At 42.4% G+C, this 20885-nt stretch overlaps 1 protein-coding gene and 1 long non-coding RNA gene across 3 annotated transcripts in view; one reads left to right on the forward strand and one right to left on the reverse strand.

The window, feature by feature from the left end:
* Positions 1-15077, reverse strand: part of PCMTD1 (protein-L-isoaspartate (D-aspartate) O-methyltransferase domain containing 1) — a 67840-nt gene extending 52763 nt beyond the window's left edge. The window contains exon 1 of one of the 2 annotated variants that reach the window (XM_042923540.1): positions 14846-15077. The gene's annotated coding sequence lies outside the window, so the exon portion shown is untranslated. The remainder of the gene's footprint in view (positions 1-14845) is intronic. The other variant, XM_042923543.1, reaches the window with a different exon arrangement.
* LOC122210705 overlaps positions 14985-20885 on the forward strand; it is a 34382-nt gene continuing 28481 nt past the window's right edge. Inside the window, exon 1 of the long non-coding RNA XR_006198181.1 lies at positions 14985-15297. This is a non-coding gene — a long non-coding RNA (uncharacterized LOC122210705). The remainder of the gene's footprint in view (positions 15298-20885) is intronic.

Here is a 20885-nt window from a genome sequence, read left to right on the forward strand (position 1 = left end):
AATTCATACAGTTTTCTGTGCATATAAACCCAGATAAGATACGGCACTTTGATATCCGTGAAAAGCAAGTCAAGAAAAATAAACTGTAAAGAAGAAAACTCCTAAAAGTATCAAGTTCACCCAGTCACGCAGGGGACAAAACTACTTGCTCAAGGCCACTGTGACAGAATTCAAGGCTCCAAGTTTCTTTCCAGTACATTATACAACAAAAGCTCAAAAAGTGACGACTTTTCTGAGATAACAAGCCTTTATCTGGTTTTAAAACAACAAAACCCCCATACTGTTAAAGTAAGCCAGGGAAGAAGCGTAGAGTCCTTCCTTAAGGTGTACACAGGGCTAATTTTTGAGTCAGGGCAGTAAAAAGAGAGAAGCAGTGCTCAAATATTTGGTCCGGGGACTAGGACTGCTTCTTGATATTTAAATGTGAGAGAATACAGGCAAACGAGAAACAGTCAAGACCAGCTGACTGGGAACAAAATATAAAAATAGGAAGTGGCCTTTATGTCAAAAGGTGTCTACCATCATTTCAGCTGGGAGAAAGGTTTCGAATGGCACAGGGAGGAAAAGCAATGGAGAGAGGTTTTAAGAGCAGCAGCAGTTAATTGCCCTGATTCCACGAGAGAGACATGAAGTACAAATCAAAAATTTTCTGGGGCGCCTGGGTGGCTCAGTCCCTTAAGTATCTGACTCTCGATCTCAGCTCAGGTCTTGATCTCAGGGTTGTGAGTTCAAGCCCCACACTGGGCTCCACAGTGGACATGAAGCCTACTTAAAAAAATTTAAAAAAAAGAATATTCTACTTCCAGAGGGTAAAATCATGGTTACCAGGGGGTAAAACTGATGGGGTTTGAGAGTACAAACATGCCACGAGCAGTTAATAAGTTACAGAGATCTAATGCCCAGCGTAATGAATACAGACAATACTGAACTGTAATTATGTCATGTGATAAATATAGCTACAGAGGCAGGTTGCCTGGGTGGCTCAGTTGCTTGAGCGCCAACTTTGGATCAGGTCATGATCTCACAGCTGGTGGGTTTGAGCCCCGCGTCGGGCCCTGTGCTGACAGCTCAGAGCCTGGAGCCTGCTTCGGATCCTGTGTCTCCCTCTCTCTTTGCCCCTCCCCTGATCATGCTCTATCTCTCAAAACAACAACAACAACAACAACAACAACAAAAACCAAACACATTAAAAGAAAAATATTGCTACAAAGGCAACCATAAGATATGAATGTATCACAGTGACACATCACACATATTAAATTTATACAGTGTCATATGTCAAATTCATTCAATTGAAAATAGAAAAAAATTCTATCTCCTGCATCAATTCCTACTGACGGGTAATGTCTGGCCGGAGCACGAGTGGATGGTGCCGGACACTGCACGAAAAAAGGGCTTTGCTTCTAGTTCCGGTGCACTGTTCGGCAGGCTTCTGCGGTGCTTGCGGGTTAGCAGCCAGTGGCTTCCCCCAGCGCCCTCCCCTGGGTGGTTGGTCGAAGACAGCCTCTGGGAAAACACCTCTCTGTGAACATCTTCCCCGGTACCCGGAAAGCAGATTTCTATAAAATCCATTAAGGAGGCACCAGAGCAACTTCTCTGCCACCCAATGAGCCACACGCTCTCTCAACGAAGTCTGGATCTCAGCCCTGGGTGGGCCTCTTCCTTGGGTGCTTGAATATGGCCCTTAGGGGCAGAGGGGAATCCTTCTATTTCCATATTCTTCAGAGCTCTCTTTCTGCTGACCAGTCAGTTCTGTTAATGTTTCTCTACACTTCTCTACGTTGAACTTTCCCTGTTCGTATCACCCTGTGTGGTTTCTCCGGCCTGTTCGGACTAGACTGATACAATGCTGACAACCACGGAGACTACAGCCAGGTCAGTGAGGCGACGGAGAACAAGCAGACAGGCAATAAAATGAACCGACAATACAACAGCCTGAAACTTTGCAGCCAGACGTCCACAGTCCCTTGCGTATGACTTAAATTGCTATCTCCCGCAGACGTTCTTGGTTGTTTTTTTAACTTCCAACTATCTGAGTTTTAGTTTCACGGCAAAACGTTAAACACCTGTCACCAGCTTCTCCGTGCTGCAAGAGCTGTCCCTCCTGATCCCAGAGGAACGTCAGAGGGCCAAGAGACTAAGAGCACTGAGGGCAGCTGCCAATTCCACCATCTTACACTCCCGCCCAGGAAGTCCATCGTGGTCAAGATTTTAGATGGAGGATGGCTCAGTGGCTGCATCTGGGAGTCAGCTTAAACATGAGCTCGTGAAATGCTGCACGTGACCTTTCCGGTGCCCATTTCCCCCCTACAGATTTCAATAATTATTAGCATACTTGGAAAAGGCCAAAATCACCCACTGAAAAACTCATTCAATTTCATGTATGCACGTTAGGTAAGCCAAAAATAGAAACCCACAGAGAAATAAAGGAGCAGGTTAACAGCAGAGCCAAATTCTTGAAACAAACGCCAGGGATAAGCAACGGTAAAGGTTACTTCTTCTTGTCAGTGGCGTTTCAAAATGAAAGAAAAGAGCATCAAAAAATATTTCTTGAAATAAAACAGTCCCAGAGTTGGAAAACCGTAGAGGGAAAACTAAAGATATAAGCAGGCACTAAAGAAGTCAACAGATTTGTTGTATCACTCATTCAGCAGAAAACAATTTTGGAAGAAATCAACAGTAAATGACACTAAATACGCCACGCACACTGTGCTACTGTGCTAAAACGCACTGACCAGCAAAGAAGAGGTAATTGCCAGAAAGACAGCCTTACGTTTCTACAGGGCATTTGTTTTATTTTAAGGAGTGCTGGGTTGGGACGGACTTGTGTTTTCGAGGAACAAAAATACTTTCAAAAACAGTAATTGGTAAGAATTTGTCTTATCCCACTACCTTACTCTAATCTCTCCAAACATGTTTTACAGCTGGCAAGCCTAGGGTAGAAATTTGTGTATTTACAGTGAATGCGCAGGGATAGTCTTTCCTTTCTACTGAGAACAAAGCACATGCACAACTTCTTCAAGTACAAGACTCTTGCCTCCCAACTGGAAAGACTCCACGTAGCGAACTGACAAGGATCCCAGACTCTCGTCTGCCAGAAAAACAATGTCATGGCTGTTGATTTTGTTTCTGCCTTTCTCCAACATAACTGCCTCAGGGATTCTAGGGCAGATACGTATTTCTCCTTTCCGCTACCCTGCTGACTCAATCAAAAGCCTCCTCGTCTTTAGCACAAATTTCACAGTGCATCTAAGAAGTTTCCAGATTAATTTCACAGGGGATGGGGTTCCTGCCATCACTCCAAATTATGTGTGAACCCAAAACTTTCTAGTCCCTCACCTCTCAAACTAGCAATTTTTTCAATTATTCATACTCCTCTTTAGTCAGAATGCTATTGTCATTATCCTTATTAATGTTAGCTAGAGTACTAAAACTAACTTCCAGTTGGTCTTCATGCCTGTGGTTCTCCCAACTTCACTAGCATCCTGCACACCATTCTGACCCACTTGCCCAGTAGAGCAACTTTATCATTAAAGAAAAGAAGCAGCTCCAGAAATTCAGAGGTGCCTCCAGGAAGCTGCAAAAATGAGAGGAAATCCACTTGGCAGGGGCTCGAGGCCACCACCATTTAAACCCACTAGCACTGGGGCGCCCGGGTGGCTGAGTCAGTGAGGCATCCAACTCCTGATCTTGCTCTGGTCATGACCTCACGGAATAGAGCCCCACGTGAAGCTCCGTGCTGGGAGTGGAGCCTGCTTAAGATTCTCTCTCTCCCTCTCCCTCCACCCCTCCCTGTAGCGCTCACTCCCTTCAGTGCTCTCAAAAAACGACACACAAAAGACAAAATCCCAGTAGCACTAGTTTTATCAGTTTTAGGAGGGTCATCTTCGTGTTTTCTTGGGGAAGGGACTGCTTAGCAGTCATTTCCCTAAGAGAGCAAATGCTCTCTACGTACCTACCTTACTTTCCTACCATTGCCCTAACACACCACCGCAAACATCAGTGACTTAAATCCACACAACTTCACTCCATGACAGTTCTAGAGGTCAACAGTCTGACACCGGTCTCGCGGGGCTCAGACGATGGTGTCAGCAGGGCTGGATTCCTTCCCGGAAGCTTTAAGAGGGTTTGTTCTCTTGCATTTCGAGGGCCTAATATCCACCTACTTCTTTGGCTCACGACCCTTCGCTGAATCTTGAAAAGCCAGCAACATCAGGCGGAGTCCTCCTCGCTCCACCTCCTGTCCTCGCTTCCCACCAGGAACCTTGTGGTTACGCCAAGCCCATCAGGAAAATCCAGCGTAGTCTTCCTAACTCAAAGGTCAGGGGATTGGCAACTTTAATTTCCCTTTGCCATAGAAAGTAACATATTCAGATTCCAGAAATTAAAACATGAACCTCTTTGGGGGGGGGGGGGGGGAAGGACATTACTTGTCTACTACATACACTCCCCAGATTTTATTTACCCTCTATCTCCAGCAGAGTACTGCTCCACAGGGAATCAAACAAACCCAACTTAAATGTGTAATATGTACCCCAAGTCCACTGTCACCTAACCTATTTTCCCCCCGGGATACAGGAAAGGAAATAAGAGATCGCAAGAATAATCAGTGCAAAGACACATGCTCGTATCCCTGGACAGAACTTGGAATTCATTTTCTTTTTTTTTTTAACATTTATTTTTGAGAGAGAGAGAGAGAGAGAGCAAGCAGCGGAGGGTCGGAGGGAGACACAGAATCTGAAGCGGGCTCCAGGCTACGAGCTGTCAGCACAGAGCCTGATGTAGGGCTAGAATGCACCACCGACCACAAGACCATGACCTGAGCCGAAGCCAGATGCTTACAACCGGCGAGCCACCCAGGCGCCCCATGGAATTCATTTTCTCTTAATGCATGGTCACAAATCCTCCAGCTGAATCAACAATAACTACACCACAGACTAATTTTTAGTAAAAGAACCTCATAGAGACCCTGAAATTCAATTTGAAGTACCAACTGGGAAAACTGCAAAAAATAAAACCATCAACTGTTTGGTCTGGTTATTATTAAGCCATGTAATCATTTTTCTCTTAGAAAATCTATGCCTAATCCTAACCCTTGAACACAGCACTACAAAAAACTTGCAGTGTTTCTAATACTTACACCACTGGGAAAAAGTGTACCTAAATATAAGCTCAAGCTTGAAAACCTCTTAGGGCACAGTACTGCTTAATTCCTGACCTTACTTTTAGAATTATGGAGAGCTACTATGCAGATTCACTGAGCGCTTACAAAAATTCAGTTCAGCGTAAGACCCTGTACAACATATACATCTTTTCTTAGCTGTTGGTACCTGCCAAGATTTGTAGCAGATTCAAAACTGTCGTATTTCAACGGAGTACTGGGCGCCTGGATGGCTCAGTCAGTTAAGAGTCCAACTCTTGATTTCGGCTCAGGTCATGATCTTGCAGTTTGTGAGCCCAGGTTCAGGCTCTGTGCTGGGTGTGGGTCCTGCTGGGGATTTTCGCTCTCCCTCTCTCTGTGCCCTTCCCCCACTCTCTCTCTTAGGCACACGCTCTGTGTCTCAAAGTAAGTATTTTATTTTATTTTAATTTTTAATGTTTATTTATTTTTGAGAGAGACAGAGACAGAATGCGAGTGGGTTAGGGGCAGAGAGAGAGGGAGGCACAGAGTCTGAAGCAGGCTCCAGGGCTCCGAGCTGTCAGCACAGAGCCTGACATGGGGCTCCAACTCATGAGCTGTGAGATCATGACCTGAGCCGAAGTCGGACGCTCAACTGACTGGGCCACCCAGGCGCCCCTCAGAGTAAGTATTTTAAAAAGAACAAGAAGTTCACCAAGTTGGCGTATACTTAATTTTAAAAAACTTTGGGGGTCGCCTTGGGTGGCTCAGTGGGTTAGGTGGCCAACTCTTGATTCCAGCTCAGGTCATGATCTCACAGTTCGTGGGCTCGAGCCCCGCGTCTGGCTCTGCGCTCACTGCGCGGAGCCTGCTTCAGGTCCTGTCTCCCTCTTTCTTGCCCTCTCCTGCTAGCGCTTTCTCTCTCTCTCAAAAGTAAATAAACGTTAAAAAATTTTAAAAATAAAAATAAACAAATAATTTATTCTTTTACTGTAGTATGATTCCAGATTGACCTCAAGAGGGAGCAGCATCCTTTTAAAAATAGACTGCCTACAGGTAAATGTTTTCTGTGTCTCACTAAAAACGAATGGAAAGACACACTAGACAAAAAATATGGAGACATTCAGGAGCAGGACTTGATTTTAATAATGTTCTACACAACACAGAGTAGTAATGGATATAAAAGGAAGCAGGTAGACACTGAACTTTCAAACAAACTTGGGGTGAACAGTGAGAAAAAAACACAGAATCAAACATTTATGAAGGTCTGAGCTCCTGGCCTTTACCTTAACACTGTTAACCTCACCAGTGCCCATTACCCTTCCTATGGACTATGCCTCAGTTTTAAGAATCAAATGAAATAATGGACATTATTTAAATTAGTAAAATGTCTTTTGTCTAACACGACTGAGAGTAACAAGATTACAGACAACTGAAAGGTACTCATTCTAAGCATTAAGAGGTACTTCAAAGTATTCCAGTATTTCAAAGACGGACTACTGAAACACAACGACATGTAAGCGGAACAAAAGCTGAGTGAGGCGCGTAGCTCCCCCATCACCAACAGGGGACCAACCTCGCGTTGGGCAGGACGTGCACAAATCGACAAAGTGGAGGGCCTACCACAGCCTCAGTTACCTAGCGAAGAATCCAGATGGGAGAAAACTCAAAACACATTTTCCCACACTTCCATCACCCAATCTATCTGCCTCATGTGGTAGCACGATTTATAAAGCTGGGCTTTTCTAGTTTGTATTCTCAGTAACATAGCAATCTCTCAGAATTAACTACGGGACATACCATCCCAGGGTGGTAAACTCCTGACAATCCTTTGCTTCTTTATCTGTATTTTCTGGGTTTTCTACAGTGAATTCCCACTGCTGTTACATGGAGAAAAAAGCGAAAACAAACCATCTTTTCCTTATTATTTCTACAATGATTAGTAAAGCGCATGTTAGGTGACCAAAGAGAATTACAGGTGTACAGAGATAAGTCAGTGCAAATGAACCACTGTTCTAAAAACCTAAACCATATGCAGGACCACTGTGAAAAGACCAATCTATCAAACATCTAAAACCTAATTTTTTAATGCCAATCAGAACACTCAAATCCCACATTTAAGACAGAATGACTGCCAAATGACAAAGAAAATACATCACTGTTAAGGCATATGGTAGTACTTTAAAAAAAATAAAAGTCACAGGCTACACAACTTTTAAACGACCTGTCAGGGGGCGCCTGGGTGGCTCAGTCGGTTGAGCATCCGACTTCGGCTCAGGTCATGATCTCAGTTGGTGAGTTCAAGCCCCGCGTCGGGTCTGTGCTGACAGCTCAGAGCTTAGAGCCTGCTTCGGAACTGTGTGTGTGTGTGTGTGTGTGTGTGTGTGTGTGTCTGCGCGCGCGCGCGCCTCTCTCTCCCTGCCCCTCCTCCACTCACACTCTGTCTCTCCCTCCTTTGGAAATAAATAAACATTAAAAAAAAACCCACGACCTGTCAGGGGTAACCTGATAGAGCGGCCACAGAACCTAAGCAGTCGCTACACTTCACAGGACAGTGCTCTGTGTTTATAGCACCCTCAGTCTGAAAGAATCAAAGGGCATTCACTGTTTACCTTGTATCCCATCATCACCTTATTCACTTATTTCACTCAATTGTGACTTTTATCATTCTTACCATTTATTTATTCTACAGGATTCTGACTGACATTCTTAAAATGTATGAATGTGTCCTTTCCGTTTATAAATCTGAAAGGATTCACACCACACTATTAAAAAAACCATTGCCCAAGCAACCTAACAGGAATAGATTGGGGGGGGGGGGGGGAGGCTCACTGAAGAAGGAAATTTTCTTTTAATTTCATTCATTTTAGTAGTTCAAATCTGATCTTGGAACACGCAATAATACAATAAAGAAAAAAACCTAACGACCACATGAAATAGACTGCATTGCAGGCCCTGAGATTTCCTTCTAGATGATACACAGGGAATTTAGTTCATCACCTGAATGGCTTTCCGATCTATATGAAGTATATTGTTAAAGGCCACAGTCCCAGAGACCAGTTTCTAGGTATCGAGGATTACTTCTCAGCACTTCCAAACACATCTGGGGCTGACCTTTGCCCAGGGCACACAACTAGTCCTGGAAACTACCCATAAGGACTGCTGTCCCTACTCTACCAATTCAACAGTCGACGATGAATTCCAGCAAGCATTTTTGCACGAACTGTCCTTTTTGCCTTCTCTCCATTCACTTAGCCATTAATCATCCAGGGCAGAAAAGATAGCCATTTCATTCCCCACCATGAAACATCCATTTCAGCTTTCAAGCTTTATTTTCCCCTACAGGGAAAAAGCTGCTACTTTTTCATTCTCTTCCTTCGAATTGTTGCTTCAAGGGGTATAGCAGTAAACAACTGAAAACCATCTAAATGCCCACCAAGAGAAAATATAGTTAAATTATTACATACACAATCTGTATATGTGACTATAGAGGGCAAATACTTCGAGGCTGCAAAACATATTATTAAAGAATGAAGCTTTTTACCTACTGATATGGAATGAGTGATAAATTCAGTGAAAAACCATGTGCAGTGTACCTCATCTGTATGTAAAGAGAAAGAGTATTTATTCACATTTACTTGCATACAAGTAAACTCTTACTTTTACATCATGCCAGAGTTGAATGGCTACGTCCCAGTGGGGAAAGCAGAAGGCTGAGGAGGAGACATTTCCAGTGTACAAAACTTTTTGTACACTTGAAATTTGAACCATGTGACTATATTACCTAATTTTAAAGTCGATGAATTATTTTAAACTTGCTTATAACTTTTATTTCCAGAGCATTTGTGGTTGCTGTGAACACTTTAGAAAGTTGACAGCAGGCAGACTGGCAAATTGATTAGCTTGAGAATCAACCTCACTCCTTTATAATCATGCATTCAGCGTCCCCAAAGAAACCCCAAATGTCTCCCCCAACACCATCACCAAGATATCCCACCTCGTTATTATTTAATGAAACAATAATTACTTAATAAGTTACTAAACTGTAACACGATATGGGATGCAAAGACAGATACCGGAGAAATATAAAATTGTAAATTCTGCATGGTAACCATTAACCTTGATGGGTTCAAATAAGTCTGAAATTTCACGTGAACTCTTTAGGAAGCAAAGAGTTATGTGTAATTTGTGGAGGACATTTCAGCTAATCATACAGCTGGGGAGAGTCCCGATATCACCAAAAGGAAGAAAATGACACTGCAGTATAGGGAAAGTTTTATTCTGCCTTTCATATCCATATAAGCAGAGAAGCAGCTGAGGCCAAAGAATTATGAGAATATTACAGTTCATTTGAAGATCTAATAGCATAGAAAAGAATTCAAATGTCAAACCATTAATTTTAAGAACTTTTATATACAATGAACTCACATATGCATATAGAAAAACAAAACAGCATTTTTAAAAATAAACTTATCGGGGCGCCTGGGTGGCTCAGTCGGTTAGGCGGCCGACTTCAGCTCAGGTCATGATCTTGCGGTCCGTGAGTTCTAGCCCCGCGTCGGGCTCTGTGCTGACAGCTCAGAGCCTGGAGCCTGCTTCATATTCTGTGTCTCCCTCTCTCTGACCCTCCCCTGTTCATGCTCTGTCTCTCCCTGTCTCAAAAATAAATAAATGTTTAAAAAATAAATAAATAAACTTATCACAATTATCATAACCAATTGTCATACTCAATAAGGATTATCATAATCAAGCTGGAAACAAACAACTGGTTTGATAGCCTATAACAAGAAAATCTGGTTTTGTTATATATATACACACAATTAAAAACTCCAGTAAACTACTGTTTGTGTCATCTAGCAACTAAAATGAAACCCTACTTAAATGCCATTAAAGGAGCAGATGACTAGTGATCATTTTCATATTCGTCCACACGTATTTCCTGAGCATCCCCTGGGAAATACAACAGTAAGATACGGTTTCTGCTTTCAGGATTTTATAATCCAGTTACAACTGTTAGACTACTCAAAGAGAAATTCAGAAGAGAAAGTGATTATCAAGACGTTAAGCAACTACACGAGTAAGGGGAGACCTTACCACTCCGAAGACAGAAAAGAGGAAATAAGCTGTATCTGCTAGCCTTTTTACTTGAAGGACTTCAGAAGGAAGAGATAGTAGAGGGAGAAAATTCCAAGTGGAAATGCGTGAGAAACCAAGAGAGTTTACATTCTTTCTCTTACAGAAAGAATGCAAACACAAGTTTGAATAAAACAAGAGTTAACTTCCAAAAAGAGCGTTGAGACCTGAAAGGCAAACCTAAGGAACAAGAACTTCACTCTAGAGTTGATCAGGAGCCACTCTGGGGAGGAACAGCTGGAAGACACGTTCGGGATTCAAATTCCACCTCTTCTACCAACTAGCAACCTTCCAGGCTTGCGAGGTCTAAATTTCTTCATCTGTAGAGGAGGAAAGTAGTATCTGCAACAGAAAACTACTAGGACGACCAAATGAGAACAAAGCGTTAAGTACAAAGGCTGGCATAAGAAACATTCAAGAAGTGTGTTTTGTTTTGTTTGCTTCTGTCAGGCGGGGAAAACGTGATCAGGATTGCCTTTAGGACAATTAATTTGACAGCAGTATGCACGATGAATGGCAAAACCTGAGATTAGGGATGTCTCCTATTAATGGCAGTTGAGGCAAAGGGATTAAAAGCATTCTGTTGCTGAGAAAATGGAAAAGCAGCAGGAGAACCTGATTTCTGAACCGTAACGCAATAGAAGTACAAAGAATTTGTGTGAAGAAGAGAGAATGAAGAATCAAAGGTAACCTTTGATTTTAAGCCTACGTGACTAAGAAAGTGGTAAGACCATTAAAATACACAAGAAAATGAGGGGAAGATTCAATGTGTAAAGGACGCAGTTTAATTCTGAATCTTCTCGTTCCAGATCACAAAATGAGAGTTACTTACAGAGTTTATCAAGAACAGAAGGCAGGTCTGAAGCTTAGGAAAGAAAATGAGGCTGGCAGTGCACACTGGGACTTCAGCAGGGGAGGGAATGAACAGTGGAAACCATGGGTGTGCGTGCGACTGGAAAAGAGAAAAGACAACTCTAAAAACGGAGCTGTGAACTCAATCTAAAGTAACACTTGCAGAGAAGTGGGATGAGAAAATGCACAAAGGCCACACGAAGGCACAAGTCTGAGATGCTGGCTTGTGCAAGTTACAGAGAAGACAAAGCCTTGCCAGCACCGTGCATTCCACAGCTCTTCAGATGCTCGTAGAACTGAGATTACAAACTGACTTATGATGATGTGATTATTACAGGTTCTAAGAGCCTGCAAGTGACTGAAAAGTGTTAATTATTCCAACTCAACCCCCAGCAAGACCCAGCTAACACAGTATAATTATAATTAGATAATTTTCCAGTATCTCAAAGCTCAAAGAAGTGTAACTTTTAAGTCCTCATCTTCCTTGACATCCATCCACACATTTGACTCTACTGATTACCCACTATTTCAGGAAACCCCTCTCCCTCTGTCTACTTGAGACAGCCAATTCCCAGGTTTTTTCCCCTTCTATTTTGGCTTCTCTTTCATCTTAACTAGTTTCTCCCCAGAAACAGAACATTGAGGGAACAACAATCCTCTATGAAATTCCACAATAGTTGATTTAAACAGTTTTTAAAACCCAACTACATTTTAAACTCTGGATCCTACCTAATGCTTCTCTTGTTATCATTAATAGGACCTACATAGTTTCTTGATGGGGGGGGGGGGGGGGGGGGGACAGAGACACATGAATGTGTGTCTTCAAAAAAAGACTTTCAGGCTAAACTGCAAAATAAACTATTTCTTTCCATCAGCAATAAGATCTATTAATTTTTGAAAATACACACATGCAGCATTGTATTCCCCACCCTTCAACAGCTGAAAAGTCAATAGGTCTTAACATACTCTAAAGACATCTTTCTGGTGCTGAAATATTTTTGTATCCCACAACTATAAAACCTACTCGCAGTGTTAAGTTGTCCAAGAGATAATCAAGAGCAGATCTGCCATTTAGATATGAATCCAGTTACCATCCTTAACAATCACCAAGAAATAAAAGCTCAAATGTTTTCCCATATGTGGGTTTCTTCTCAAATACATGTTACAACTAATCGTACTTTATGAACTTCAGTTTCTGCCGTATTTCTTTAAAATGCAACTGTGTGACATATGTGAGGAAACTAAAACACGTACTATATACCATAATATTAGGACCTACACTTTATTAAATTGTCATGATGAGCTTTTGAGAAACTACAAAATACTAAAAATGAGATCATTTTTTAGGGCCTTCTTTGTACTCTTTTTATCTTAGTAGTTTATAATTCATAAAAATGTTAACCTATATGAGGTTACCCATCCAAGTTTTTAAGACACCTGCAATAACTACAGTTTACTATGATACCCAAATTTAGCATGCCATCAGAGTGACTAAAATAACACAATCCTTCATCTTCTTAATGACACCAGCTCAAGGTATATTTTAATAACACAGCACCAGAAACCTCATCTAAAAGGATACCAGAGTTTCATAATATTTTTAGGCTATTTTTGAATGCATTTGATTATACTCATGTCTCTATTTTGTAAGGAACATCTCTAAGCACAAAGAGAGGGAAAAACTCTAAGCTCAACAATTTTGTAAGACACTGTTCGTTAATGAAAGGCAACACGGCAGAGAAGAAAACACAGGTTCTTGGCTTCATCCTGAATCTAACGCAGCCACCACCACTAAAAAGGTGATGAGATCTTGAGCAGTTAAGTTAATCTATCAGAGCCTGTTTATTAATCCTCAGACTGGAGAGAATGCCACCTATGTTGTTAGAAATAAAAAAGAAAAAGCATATTATTACCAGCAACTGTAACTAAAATGCCATAGATATTTTGCCTCCTTTTGAGCCACAGCTCCCCCAAAAAGTACACACTTGGGCCTAAGATTTCAGGACATATGCATGCTTTTAGAACCAGACTTCTTTGCGATGATCTTATTCGGTTCTATGTTTTCCCTGGAAGCCAGCAAGAGGATGAACACACACTGCATTGTTAATAAATACATGCCAGTGATTAGATCAACACGGCCTCCAGCACTTCTGCACACAGAAATACAAAATGTGACAATTTCCCAGCTTTCTGTCTTATTTAATAGCAAGCAGTGTAGTATCATCGTTTCACTTACAGCTCACTCCCTAGGGTCGACTATCAAAATATTTAGTCCCTGGCTGCTGGGAGGTTTCGTTTTTTTAATCTGTTTTGAAATGCAAACTTCTAGGCCACTGGCTTTCTACCTTTTACTTTTCTTCACATGAGCAGGTTCAAGTTTAAGGAACTGAATTTGTTCTCAACTGACCGTACGGAATTTAAATCTACCTTGAAAAATGCACGTACCAAAAAACAAAAAAGAAACTACTTTAGAAACCTGCTTTATGGAGTCATCCAAGCTTCATGTAAGCTACCTAAGCTCTGTGTAAACATATTACTTAACTTGCCTAATATGTAAGTATCCCCATCTGGCCTTAGACAATCTTGAAGTTTTACCACATTTGTTTCAAAATAACAGCTTGTAACCCTTGTTGAAAGCTACTTAATAATAGTTGAAACGTTACAGAAAAACTGGATACAACGTTCAGCATTAAAAAACCAACATAGCTATGTAGCTTTTACAAAGAATGAGGTATGTAATAAAATGGAGGACTAAATGTGAGTACCCTTGGCCAATAAAAAGCATATATACTATGTATGATCCCAATTTTCTTCTTAAAACATACTTACATGCATAGAAAAATCCTGAATGGCTAAACACCACACTTGTAGACTGGTTACCCTGGGTAGTAAGAGGGGAAAATGGGGGGTAGGGGGTGGGGAGCAGACGTCTTCATTGTTTAGCTGCTTTTTTTCTTAAAGAGCACGTAGTAATTTTGTTAATTAAAAAAATAACCGGGAGACAATAGCCACTGGTAAAACTGTACTTTCTCCTCCGTACCCAAATACTTCTAATGTGTAATTTTCAAAACATAGTTATGACTTCTCAGTTTAAAAAAAAAAAAAAAAAAAAGACCTACAAAAATACAGTACTAGAAGTTAAAAAAAAAAAAAAAATCTTGCATTTGCAAGATTACTCCCGCTCGTTCTACTCAGGGCTCCTCTCTACGTCAGTGTTCGAAACGCCCTAAAAAACGGGCACCACACTTGAACGGTAGTAAACGCTCAAACAAACAAAAAAACCCAGAAAGTAAGAAAATGTTAGCGCCTGCTCTAGCCTCGTAAATCCCTTCCCAGCCTCAACCCCCGAGGCTTCCCCGAGCCTACGTAGGCTGAATTCTCTTCCTTCCAAATCAAAACAACAACAGAAAGTCACGGGGTGGAACTGAAAAGGCCTTGAAGGGGCCCGTGGGTGTCTTCGGACCGCAGCGTCAGGGAGTCCTGGTCCCCGAGCCCGGGTCAGAGCCCAAGGACCATCCGCCCAGACCTCCCATACCCTTCGACCCCTCCAGACTCCCTCCACCGCTCTCGACTCCCGGCCCCTGCGACCCTGCCGACCCCGACCCCCAACCTCCCGGCCCCCTTCGAAACCTCCGGCCTCCCTTGACTCCCCAGCCCCCGACCTCCCCGACCCGCCGCCACACTCCAGCACGCGGGACGCGCCGACCCGCACGACCCCGAGTCCGCAGGCAGCGGCGTTACCTGCGGCGAGACGGTCCGTCCGGCCCGCCGCAGCGACGCGCAGGGTCAGGCGCTAGGACTCGGCGGGCTCCACGGCAGCCCGCCGCCCCCACCGCCACCACACCGCCGCCGCCAACGCCGCCGCCGCTGCAGCCCGGAGGAGGGGCGGGGCCCGGACCCGCGGCTGGGGAAGCCCGACCGTCGCGGCCCCGGGAGTCGTCGGGAACCCAGGCATGCGCAGAGCAGGGGGCGCGAGAACTGCTCCAGGAGGACGCCGGAGTCAACAAGGCTTCGGGGACGCCCCCATCCGGCTCCGCCCCTCCCCGCCACAGGGATTGCTCCGCCCCCACGCCCAAACAACGCGAGGTCTTGAGGAGACTTGGGGACGGCCCCGGTCGAGAGAGATCCCGCGAGAACAGGGCATCGCCCTCCTCGCCCCCTTCCTAGCGTCAGGACGCCTAGGGGCCGAATAGGTGAGAGGCGGGCCGCGGCGGCGGCGCTGGAGTTGAGGGTGGAGGCCTCCCCTCGGGGAGGCCGTTCTATCACGCCGCGCTTCGGGACGGGGCGTCTAGGTGTCGGAGCACTTGCGAGGGTGCGTCCCCGCGGGGTAACTATACAGAAGCTTTTGCGGAACGTGCTCACCGGTTTATCTGAAGAGCAAGCATTTTCCACAGGATTGTGCCGCCTTAAAGTGACGGCTTGGAGCCCAGAAGTTTCCCCACCGCCCGGTGTTAACGCCTCCGCCGCCGGGCCGGCGCCTTTCCCTGCGTTCTCGGCCTGGCTCAGGCGTTGGGCTTGCCCCCACAGCTAACGTGTTCATCATTTAGCAAATTGAGCACTTACACCCGGTGACACGTGTGCCAAGCAAGTTCCTCGTGGCTTGCGTAAACATCCCGTAGCGCGTTAGCGGAGAGAAAGGGTTTTGAGGGAGAGGGGTTCGAAAGTTGACACAGGGAAAGGAGACGAGGGTCCGGAGGGCTGAGAAAACGCTGCCCCGTGAACCTGGGCAGCAAGCAGGCTGGTCACACTTCGAAGTGACGTTTAGTGCGCCTGCAAGTCAGTATGGCTCCTCGTAAGTACGGTGAGTTTTGTGCCAGGGCTTTTCTTTATCACTCCCGCCCCCAAGTAGGCTTGCGTTGTTTGAATTCTGCCCGGTTTGGGTTTTCAGATCGTCAGTGGTTTTAGGGTACCTACCTTTGTAGGTTGCCCCCTGTAAATCAGAAGGGCCTCGATGCCCTGGTGACTGTTTCCCACCATAGCTGATGGCGTACAAAGTGGTTAAGGAATCTGTGCGTGAAAGGGGAGCTTGCGAGCCCGGGCAGAGCTGGCCTCGCGAAATAAATGTTGCGAACGAGAGCAAAGTTGCTGCTACGGTGGTCGGCCATCAAGCCACCAGCCTGGTGTTACTTTAATGAACTTTGTGTTGTTTAATGCGAATGCAAATACGGGGGGCGTTTTGCTCCGAACTACAAAATCTCTATTCGCTTGCCGTCCAGATTAGAGCCCTTGCAGAGATTTTTTGGCCCTTGGCCTGGTCCCAGCGCCCTCCTGACTGTGGTGAGATCATGTAACAGTCTTACAGGATTAGCTTTCTCCTATTCCAGGCAGAAATGTTAGCACGTGAAAATATCTTGCCGTAACCAAATTAAGTACAAGTTATTGAGAAAAATCGTTAAAATCGTTAAGCAACTGCTAGGACTGCCCCCTCTTTTCTCCCCCTTCGTGTGTGTATTTACTTTCCCCATTCTGCTGTGCATTTTTCAGGGTCCTAGACCTTTTCTTTCTCCTCGTACTCTATTACATTTAAAGTTGACCGCAGATTATTTTTAATAAGACTACTAGTAAGTACTTTGTTAATAAGTAGGACTAAGTGGCATTTTGTGGGTTAGTAGTTGAACAGTAAATAAGCCATCGACTGTATCTTCCGTGGTACGCATGTCTCACGGTGCCACGCCATCTATATCATTTAGACCGCTTCTGATTATGCCTCCATTGAGCATGTTTCATGTGTAGTTTACTTCTGGTGAGCGTGTGTCTTCCGAATGGCTGATAATCCACAAAGTCTGGGCACATGGCCACTGTGTTCGCTATTGCTTTCCAGTGGATAGTACAATGTCTGCTGAAATGTTGGTCACTCTCCGTCTGTGGAATGGACAGTTTAAGTTACTCCATCATGTAGAATTGTTCAGAGATTTATTCAGACCCGGATGAATTTAGATAACCCCCAAACATTGTATTCCTGGAGTTCCCGGTCCACTGTTGTAGCAAGTCTGGTCCTGGCAACAGCAAAGCCTCGCTTGCTGTAACAACTCAATTCTCCATACCAGGTTGTTTCACTTTTAATGTTAAGCGGACAACACCCAAAGTGGATACTTGTGAATGCAGAGTACGGGCAGGCAGGGGCCTTGTAATGTCAGAGATGCTCTGTTTCTTGAATGCAGAAGACATCCAACAAATACTTACTGAGTTAAACGAGACTCAGCCTACGAAGTACTGTCCCCTTCCTAGGAATTCACCATCCCACAGGCATGGCATGGTTGCTGTGTGTTTCTTCAGCCTCAGAATTTGAGGTCTCCATGTGTTGCCCAGATTAACACATCATCATCTGGTTTTGCAAACACCTGTGTTGCATAAGAGGCCTTAGTTTTGGTTTATGGTGCCAAGGCTGGCCTGTGAGGCCTGAAAAAATTTCCTTATAGCTTTCATTTAACCTGCACTGTCTGGGGAAAACCCAACACTAAATCCTACTAAATATGGAACTGTTTTGTTCTATAACTTTATTTCCTTGTACTGTTTTCAGTACAGTTACAAGTCCCATCACCTCCTGGCTACCCCTCCCCCCAAACACAATAAAAACAAATTTTTCCTCTCTAAAAGAGGGTTAGTCTCACAGTACTTGTTTTTCTGTTTGAAAAACAAAACATATCAACATTTCCTGAGGTTGATGACTTGAAGAAGCAAAAATGTATTTTGTTGGGAAGATGATGTTTTCCAGAGTAGGACTAGTATTTGAAAATGAAGGAGAAAGCTTAACCCCCTACATTCCGGAGAAGTAATATCTATGTAATTTACAAATTGAGGAACTAGAAAACAGGCTTAGAGCTGACCCGTTAAAAGGATTCTTCTAGTTTGTATCTTTGTCTATAGCCATTAGCACCTTTTTTAAATCACAAGATTTCTCCCTCGTATTGTATCTCACTGTATTGTATCTCACCTAATTTAATACATCCTCTGGGCGTTTCTGATAAATGCTAAAATTTGAGAACCATCGGTTGTAATCATTAAATGTACATAGTATGTTTATTTAATATGTGTAATTCACAAGTATGAAATGGGGTAAAAACATAGGCTTCTTTGGTGAAAGTACTCCATTCCTTGTAGTCCCAGTGCATTTACTATGATCCCTCTCTAAGGCAACTCTACCCACCCCAATGTTTCTTCCTTTGTGAGCCTTTCTCAATCCTTGAAGTCATAATACAATGATGTTTTGTTGCCTCACATGTAAAGATGGTATTTGTGATGGTGGGTGTGGCTGAAAAGACTGCCCAAGCAATCCTTTCCATACTGGGAAGTTGCCCAGAATTGTGCACCCCTGCTGCATTATTGGGCCTTCATGTTTAGCAACTATTTATTTTCTTTATTTCCACCATAGGAACTACCTAGCCAAAATGCCAAGTTGATCAGACTCCAATATTTTTTGTAACCTTTTCAAGCTATTCTATATTTTCTGAAATTTCCAAATGTGTTTTTGAAAGCTGTGATAAAGTTTATATAAAATTATAATAGAATCTTAGAAAATAGAAAACTTGGAACATCAAAGAATAGAACTCGTGTGAGACCTAACAAAATATGTAAATACACGTGACTTGCTGTGTTGAGCCACCTCCCTCCACCAAAAGTATTCATAGCAAAATACTGAAAAGCAGAAAAGTTGCTCTTAGCCTCTCAAATTCACTGACCATTAAAATGTTAAACATAAAATTGTACTTTCCCAAAGTCATTTGATCCTATTCTTTAAGGGGATACTTCAGAAATTCCTGCCCTATTTAATATTAAAAATGAACTTGTTTGTCCAGAGTATGTCCAATTAAGAATGAATTTTAATTAGAGAATTACTCTCTAGTACTTATAAACCATTATATATGTACATATACGTTATTTCTATATAGAGATCCCTCGTATACATAAAAACATCAAGGATATTTAAATAATTGGTTTAGGCCTCATTTCTTTTTTAGGATTTGCTAAAGTAACCTATTTAGTATTGATGTAGGAATCAATTGTCCATTATAATGGTCCATTGTATGGACAGTATGTCCATTATAATGGACAATTGATTCCTACATCAACTCTTTTTCTGCTGGCTGGGGAGATGTCATTATACTTAAAGAGCTATACAGATAATCCATTTGATCATCCAGGTTGAGAAGTCTTAAGGTCACTTATCTTACATTTGTCAAACACTATAATTACTAATGTAATATTAAATTGCCAAGTGGTATTTAAAATGATGTATAATATCCATTCTATTACTAAGTAAATTGATATTCAGTGAAAAAAAGGAAGAAGGACTAGTATGGGTCTTATTGAAGAGAAAATTTATCATTTATGATGTGATTTGAGAAATCGAGTTATCTAAATGCTGTGTTTATATGTTTTGATGTCCTATGTCTAAGAAGTTGATGAATGATAATTTATTGCTGCATACATTTAAATATATGAAATAACAATTCGGAAGTAATAACATAAGTACTTTTTTTTTCAACTCACTTAGACTAAAAAACAATTTATCCATTTCTCTCACCCTCCACTCCCTACCTCTAGCTACCACCAATGTATTCTCTGTGAGCTTGTTTTCTATTAATTTATTTATCATTTTTTAGATTCCCCATATAAGAGATCACAGGGTATTTGTTTTTCTCTGTCCGACTTATTTCACTTAGCATCACACCCTTGAGATCCATCCATGTCGTCACAAATGGCAAGATTTCCTTCTTTTTTATGGCCGAATAATATTTTCTTATACACATATACCACTATTACTTTATCCATTCATCCATCAGTGGACACTTACCTGGTTTCCATATCTTCATTAACGTAAGTAATGCTGCCATGAACATGGGGGTGCATATATCTTTTCAAGTTACTGTTTTCACTGTCTTTGAATAAATACCCAGAAGTGGAATTGCTGAATCATATGGTACTTCTATTTTTAATTTTTTTTAGGAACCTCCATACTATTTTCCATAACGCCTGCACCAATTACATACATTCTTATCAACACTAAAGTGTTCCCTTTTCTTCACATCCTTGCTAACACTTGTTATTTCTGGTCTTTTTGTTAGTAGCCATTCTTTTCTTTTTTGAGGGGGGTCTTGTGTTCATTACAAACCCCTTCATAATAGCCATTTTACAGGTGTAAGGTGACATCTCATTGTGATTTTGATTTGTTTTTTCCTGATGATTAGTGATGTAGAGCATCTTTTCATGTACCTGTTGGCTATCTGCATGTCTTCCTTGGAATAATAGATCTTCCTTGGAATAATTGGATTGTTTGGGGTTTTTTCACTATTGAGTTGTATGAGTTTTTAAAATATATTTTGGATATTAGCTGCTATCAGTAATGATTTGCAAATACTATCCCTCAGTAAGTTGCCTTTTCATTTTGCTGATGGTTTCCTTTGCTCTGCAGAAGCTTTCCAGTTTGATATAGTCCCACTAGTTTACTTTTCCTTCTGTGGCTTGTGTGTTTGATCTTAGATTCAAAAATCACTGCTAAGACCTCTATCAAGGAGCTTACCATCTCTTTTTCTTTCTAGAAGTTTTATGGTTTCAGGTCCTATGTTCAAGTCTTTAATCCATTTCAGTTCATTTTTGTGTATGGTCTGAGATAATGGTCCAGTTTTATTCTTCTGAATGTGGCTGTCCAATTTTGCCAACATCATTTACTCAAGAGACTGTTCTTTACCCATTGTATATTCTTTCTGGTTTTTGTTTTTGTTTTAGTAATAAATTGACCACTTATGGGTGAGTTTATTTCTGGGATGTCTATTATGTTTTA

The sequence above is a fragment of the Panthera leo genome, chromosome F2 (genome assembly GCF_018350215.1).
Source record: "Panthera leo isolate Ple1 chromosome F2, P.leo_Ple1_pat1.1, whole genome shotgun sequence".
Classification (NCBI taxonomy): domain Eukaryota; kingdom Metazoa; phylum Chordata; class Mammalia; order Carnivora; family Felidae; genus Panthera; species Panthera leo.